The 7,643-nt window shown below is 51.8% G+C and overlaps 1 pseudogene; it reads left to right on the forward strand.

The window, feature by feature from the left end:
• Positions 1-124: 124 nt before the first annotated feature.
• Positions 125-5,333, forward strand: LOC107111525 (annotated as a pseudogene).
• The last annotated feature ends 2,310 nt before the right edge of the window (positions 5,334-7,643 follow it).

Genomic DNA, 7,643 nt, shown 5'->3' on the forward strand with positions numbered 1-7,643 from the left:
CGAGCGGGGAGGAGGAACCGGTGAAGCCGTCCGGGACACGTGGGCAGGCGCGGGAGTGGCGCCGGTACAGGGCCCGGTTGGAGTGAACCAGCTATTAATTGGCCGCTGCTGCCAAAGAGCTGCTATGCCCAGCAAGCTGCCAGCCGAGATGGCGCAGCTGGTGGACGACTACCTCCAGCACCACCTGTGCGGCCGGCTCGGCGCTGCCCCCCAGCCGCACGGCCAAGAGCCTGCGGCGGGTGGTGGATGAGCTGGAAAGCCACGAGAAGATGTTCTTCCGCTCGGCTTGCAGCCCTGCGGCCTCGGAGCCCGGCAGGGCGGCCGCCCACTTGAGCCGGGTGGCGGCGCAGATGGAAGCAAATGGCGGCCTGAACTGGGGCCGGGTGGTGGCGCTGGTCGTGTTCACCGGCAACCTGCATGGCTGCAGGGTAAGAACAGGGAGGGGGAGGAGGTGAGGGGGGCGCGCTCCTGCTTCTCCTGCTGCTTCTGCAGCATCGCTTGCCTGCCGCCGTGGCTGCAGCCTTCTCCAACCCAGCCCCTTCGCAATGGCTGTGCTTCCGTCCGGCTGCGCCCCGGGTGATGTGTGTGCGGTGCACGCGTGCTTTGCACGCGCGCACGCACATTCCAGCCACAGGCCGGGAGTCCCCCGGTACGGCATTATTTTGACTTGGCAACCCTAGGTAAGAACGATGCTTGCGCCCTCCCCACTTTCCCCAGGCCTCCCCCCACTAAAAAGGTCCTAGCTACGGGCCTGCTGATGCTGAGAGAGACCCAGATCTTTTGTGGAAACAATGGGGCACTACAGATCTCCTTAGCAGAAAGTGGAATAAAAATACATTGCCACAAACAAGAGATGGTCTTGCCCAGAAGCTCCATGAACTCCTAAATTGTGGTGTTAATATAGCTTTGAAAGCTGTCCTGTCAGAAGCAATGCTACAAGCCAATTTCACCCAGTTTCCTTGCACTAGGAATGGTTGCCTGTGGCCATCTGAGATTCCTTGCCCCGTTTAGCCACGTCAGATGTGAATGCAAGCAAGACTATATTCAGTATACTCCATATGTATAAAGCAGCACTCAGAAAGGAACCAGAAGTTGTTCTCTACTTAAGTCCTACAACAGTAGATTTTATGACAAGGGAATGAGGGATACCCTGAATAACACACACACAACTCTGTTTTAAAACTTCAGTGGCCTCAGATTGTATGAGAACCAGACAGTAAAAGCCTATTGTTACACACAGGAAGGAAAGTACCCTTTGAAAAGTACTGAGACTGGCAAGTGATTTCAGCTCTCATACTTTATTAGAAGTTCAGAACAAGACAAAGTTCCCGACCCACAGGCCGGCTTATATCTCCCCACTACCCAAACACCTTCCCACTCTAGTGATAGGCTATTTACAGTGTAGGGTTGCCAAATTGACTTACCTTGACGGCAGGGGAGCCTCACCGGGCTCTGGGAGCTCTCCGGCGATGCATGCGCGAGTGCGCGAAGCGCGTGCGCGCCGCCAGCACATCACAGGAAGTGACGTGCTACATCGCTCATGTTGGGGGCATGGCCCCGATCGTCAGAGGGGTTTTCCCTCAGACGATCGGGGCCACGGCCCCAACGTGAACGACGTAGTTGCGTCACCTCCAGTGATGCAACCACGCTGCGCTTCGGGGAACGGAGTTCCCCCCGGGGCCCGATTCCGCGGCGGCGGAAATCAGGCCTCCAAAGCAAGGGTTTACCCGCCACCCGCCCCCACTTGGCAGCCCTATTACAGTGGCCAAGAGTTCCATAGGTCCAGACCAGAAGCCTAGTCCTCCGATTGGTACAGCTGGGATCCGCTTGGGCCATTGTCTCCCGGAGCAAAGCTTAAAGGCTTCGCATGACCGCATGGCGATCTATCCTTGCACGTGGTTGGGTCTAGATACATTATACCCTTATTTATAGTGATAGGGACCATCTGCCTGAAGACGATTGATTTGGATCGGACTGCTGCTACGACTTATATAAGTAACCGCTGTAATTGTTGTTTAAATTGAGGTATTTGGTCTGATTAATTGATTTGGGGGGGTTGATTAGTGCTACTAGTTAATTGTTATTTGCCAATTAATTGGGGGTGATTTAGAGAGGGTGCTAATTGATTGTTGTTAAACTGTCCAATTAATTGGGGGTGGATTTAGTTGCTGCTAATAAATTGTTAATTTGCCAATTAATTAGGGAGGGTTGATTTAGAGTGGGCTTTAATTAATTGTTGCTATTACGCTATTTAATTAATTGGGGGTGGATTTAATCAGATCTAGGGTTCTATTTAATGGCCCTATATTCGATTTATGGTAAACTTCGACATTAGCTTTAGTAAATATGCCATTGATCCCCAGCCTTTATGTAGTTTACTGGCTGAGAAAGTAGGTTTAGATAAGGGAAAATATAGAAAAATAGGCAATCAGAAGCTATAAGATTAATGTTAGGGCTGCAAGAGTAGAATTAGGATAGACCCAGTATTGTATTTGGATTAGGAATAGTCAGCAGTTAATTTTTATTTTATTTTTATTTATGCATTCGATTTATATACTGCTCAGACCCGAAGGTCTCTGAGTGGTTTACAGGCGATTTTCCAAATACAGTTAATTCCTAAACTAGGGCCACATGAAATGGGGGTGGGGGCTGCCTACTGGCACTCAGGTGGTGGGATAGTTGTTCTTCCGGCTTTGGCTCCGGCTGCTTTCTTCCTGGCGTCCTCGGATTGCCTTTTATCGAATAATAGCAGCATGCAGTAGGTCAGAATACTGCCAACTAATGGGTGAATCTGGGGCTTGAGCCAAGTGCGGTCGATGAAGATCACCAGGGTAGTAATGGCCAGGCAGGGAATCCCAGTGCTCTTGGGAAGGGGAAGGTATAGCGGTGGGACCAGGCGGAGATGGAAGGGAAGGGGGCAGAGAAATGGAGAAACTCAGCCACCTTCCAGCCTGTGTCCCATCCCAAAGGTGGCAGACAGTGGGGCAAGGATAAAAAACTCCTCTCTGACACTGGTGCTGTGCAATGCCAGGTCCATAAACAATAAGACCTCAGTCCTACAGGACTTCCTACTGGAGCAGGACATGGATCTGGCGTGCGTGACCGAGACCTGGGTACGAGACGGGGCGACGGTTGCTCTCTCCCAGTTGGCTCCTCCTGGGTTCTCGGTCCTTCACCAATCTCGGACTTTGGGGCGGGGGGGAGGAGTGGCTTTGTTCATTCAGGAGGCTTACTCCTTCAGGGCGCTCCCAGCGGTGAGGATCGCAGACACTGAGTGTGCCGGTTTTGTGTGGGAAGCCGGGGAGAGTTTGGCTGTCTGGCTAGTGTACCATCCGCCCAACGCACCAGCGGACAGCCTGCCATCTCTGGTGGAGGCCGTGTCGGGCTGGGCATTGGAACACCCTAGGCTGCCAGTCCTGGGTGATTTCAACGTCCATGCCGATGATGCGACCTCCTCCCAGGCGGTGGACCTGGCATCATCCATGGCGGTGCTGGGATTCTCCCAATATGTAACGGCCCCCACTCATCAGGTCAGTCACACGCTTGATTTGATCTTCGCGGCAGGGGTTACAGTGGACTGGATTACTGCTACGGCAGTACCATGGTCAGACCACCATGCCATGAGGGCCCGAGTGAACTTGTCACCCCAACCCTGTTTGGGCAGCGAGCGGATTTTGGCTTGCCCATGGAGCCTAATGGACCCACTGCGGCTTCAGATGGCTCTCCAGGATCCATTGCCCCCTGGTGGCTCGTTAGATGAGCTAGTCGAGGACTGGCATAGCCGATTCTCGGCGGCCATTGACAAGATTGCTCCCAGACGCCCTCTGCGCCCTCACTCAAGGCTGGCTCCTTGGTATACCCAGGAGCTGAGGCTGATGAAGCGAAGGCTCAGACAGCTAGAGAGACAGTGGCGGCAGGTTCACAACGAAGCGTCAAGAACATCCTATCGAACGTTTATGAAATCGTATGAGATGGCAACCAAGGCTGCGAAGAAGGAGTTCTACGCAGCCATGATTGCGTCTGCAAGCTCATGCCCGGCACAATTATATAGAACGATTTGGTCTCTAACCACCCTGCCACAGAGCAGTCAAATTCTTAGGGAATTGGATATAGGCTGTGAGGCTTTTGTGAGCTATTTTGCAGATAAAGTCTTGTTACTCCACTGCGACCTCCCGGCCACACTTGAGACAGTATGTGAACTCGATGCCCCATGCACGTCTTCTGGTCCCATTCTGGATTATTTCAGCCCTCTCAACCTAGAGGAAGTTGACAGATTGATCTCAACGGTATGTCCAACCACATGCAGCCTTGATCCGTGCTCCTCCTGGCTAATTAATTCTGGCCGCGAGGGGTTTCGAGGCACTCTTAGGAACATTATCAACAGGTCCCTCTCTGAGGGCCTATTCTCTACATGGGGCTGCCCTTGGGGCAACTCCGGAAGCTGCAGCTGGTACAAAACGCGGCAGCCAGGTTGCTGATGGGCCTCTCCAGGTGGGAGCACATCCAGCCTGTGCTGAAGTCATTGCACTGGCTTCCAATAGCGTTCCGGGTTCGCTTCAAGGTGCTGGTTTTGACCTTTAAAGCCCTTTATGGTCAGGGGCCTGCCTTTCCCCGCATGTCCCCCAGAGAGCACTGCAATCTGGAACACAAAACCGCCTGGCCCTCCCTGGGCCTAGGGACGGCAGGCTGGCAGCAACTAGGACCAGGGCGTTCTCCCTGGCGGCACCGACGCTCTGGAACGAGCTCCCAAGTGAGATCAGAGCACTGCGGGACCTCCAGCCATCCCGCAGGGCCGTGGAAACGGAGCTTTTTCGCCGGGCCTTCCAGTAGGAACGACTTCATCGGTTGTGTTGCACTTGTTTTATTTATTTATTTCATTTCATTTATACCCCGCCCTCCCTGCACACAGGCTCAGGGCGGCTTACAAGGCACAAAGTGCAATAGAGATAAAACAGATGAAAACAGTTGAAGCTAAAATTTAACAACTAACAGGATACAGGAAGACTAAAACTACACACTCCCCCACTGCATATCAGGAGGAGGTCAGGAGGGGGGACGCCACGGGCCACGATGTTCCAGTTGCTCCACCAGCCCAACCCGGCGGTACTGCTCCGCAGTTACGCGGTGGTGGTAGTGGCGGCGGCGGCTCCTACTCAAAAGCCTGGCGGAAGAGCTCCGTCTTGCAGGCCCTGTGGAACTGTAAAAGGTCCCGCAGGGCCCTGATCTCTACAAGTTCCAGCTGCTTTGTGCCCATTTTTCTCAGGGAGAAATGCCAAGGAAAAATCAGTTACTCAAGATTTAGTTGTTTTTGGTTCTTTTCCTAGCGTCTGTAACAGCTGTAGGCTTTGTTTTGGGAGAGAGATATAAATCCTCATGCCTCTGTGTTCTCAGTTGATAGGAGTGCTTTCTAGTTAAAGAAGATATCAGACTGACTAAACTGCTCACCCACGAACCTAGCCCTTCAGAGATCAAATACCTGGCCGAGCTAGGGGGTTAGCAAGGAGGGGAGGGGATAGCAGTCCTCCACACACATGCACCCCCCCCCAACACTTTTAATAAGGCAGACCACTAAAAGGGAGAAAGGGGAGTGCAGAGTCTGGCTGGAGGCAGAAATCTACTGGGGCAAAAGGAAGGGGAGCTAGGAATACCCTACAAGCATGTTCAAGTCCCCTCACACCCACATTGAACTCCTCAGCCTCTCAGAGGCTCATATCCTATGAAAGCAGGCAGGAGGGATGGAGAATCAGGACTTACTGCCACAGCTTACTGTGACAAACATCTGTTTCATGATCAGTGGTAATGCAGACTCAAGGGTGTCATACATATGGCCCATGGGCCAGAACTGGCCCATCCAGGGCACTTATCTGGCCCACGAGCAACTGGTCATTACCTTTATTGCCAGATGACAGAGGCTGTGCATTATGTCCCTGTATACTGTCCCAGTGTTAATGAGTAATGGGTGATGGAAGTGGGAGGGTGGGCATCAGGGAGATTCTTTAAGGAAATACTGTAAGAGTATTAATGTTTTAAGCATGTTTGTATTTTGAGTAAAAAATAATATTGTTAATTGGGTTTGCCTGTGTCCTTTGTAAAGTTTATATCTCTGGTACCCGGCATTACATTTTATGGCACACATGGCCTGTCATGACAAAGTGACATTTATTTCAGATCCCGCCGTTGTAACAAATGAGTTCGACACCTCTGCTCTAGGGCATGCAGTTGTAAGAAAGATCTGGCAAAAGAGGGTGCTTAACTCTTCCCGTATCAATTACTTCCCCCAACAACCCATCCTCTTCCAAGGTAAGTTTACATTCAGTCCTAGGACCTGTGGGGGTGGGGGGAAATTTCCTGTATTTAAAGGATTCAGTGCAGGCCCATAGCCACAGTGGGCATTTAGGGGCAGTGCCCCCTCACTCATAGCCCCTGCCCCACAACTCCCGCTGCCCCTGCCCTTACCTGCTGGCTGCACTCGTTCACCTTGACCACTACAGGAGAAGAGCCAGCTGGCCAATGCGATTAATACTCGGTGAGTATGCACTCTGCTGGAGTAGCAGGCATGCAAGATCTGCTACTGTAGCACAGAGCACATATTCCCTTATATTAATCCCGCTGGCCCTCTCTCCCCCAGGCCAAGTGAGCGGGCAGATGAGGCAGGCAGGCCTCACTGCAATCATGCAGAGAGCACATACTAGCTGAATATTTATCATACCGGCCAGCCAGCTCTCCTCCTGTAGTGGTCAAGGTGAACGAATGCTGTCGGCCGGTAATGAAAGTTTCATTGTACAGACCGGGCCTTGGGAATCCTGGTTTTGCTTGACAGGTTTTAGCTACACCCACAGCCTTGATTAGTGAGCCTAGCAGATGGAAAGCTCTGTAGAACGAGCTTCCTACTGAATTACGCCAACTTGTTAGTGTGTACAGTCACCCAGGATTCCTCTCCATGGAAATGATTCAAGCAGCCTACAGAAACATAAATCTCTGCAATCCCTCACTAGCTAAGCACTCTAACAGGTTTAGAGAAGCTAAAAAAGGTGCTATCATTAGCCTTCAGTGTTTTGAAATGAGGCGGAATGATTTTCTAGAAGAGATGGGCACATGCTGAACAGCCATTTCACATGCACACGAACCCAGACACAACACTGCCTTATACTAACTCAAACACCTGCCCCATCAGAGTCAGTATCGTCTACTGAGATTGGCAGCAGTTCTCTAGGGTCTCAGATGGAAGTCTTTGAGGCCACTCCCTACCTGGTCTTTTTAACTGGAGATGCCACAAATTGAATCAGGGACGTTCTGCATGCCAAGCAGTGGCTCTACCACTGAGCCAATGCCCCTCCTCTTGCTGTGAGGCCCTAGGATCAACCCTTGGCATTTCCAGCTGTAAGAAAAGGGGCTCCAAAGTAAAAGGGCTGTAAAAGCTTTCTACCTACAGCCCAGAATAGTTGATGCCAGTCAGGATGAACAGCGCTGGAGCCCAGGCAAGCCCAATCTCATCAAATCTCAGAAGCTAAGCAGGGCCAACCCTAACAAATACGTGGGAGACTTCCAAGGAATACCAGGGCTGAGAAGCAGAGGCAGACAATAGTAAGCCACCTTTCTCCAATGTCTAAGCCCCACTAGGGGTTGCCAGAAGTCAACCATAA

This window comes from Gekko japonicus, unplaced genomic scaffold (assembly GCF_001447785.1).
Source record: "Gekko japonicus isolate JY-2015 unplaced genomic scaffold, Gekko_japonicus_V1.1 scaffold100, whole genome shotgun sequence".
Classification (NCBI taxonomy): Eukaryota; Metazoa; Chordata; class Lepidosauria; order Squamata; family Gekkonidae; genus Gekko; species Gekko japonicus.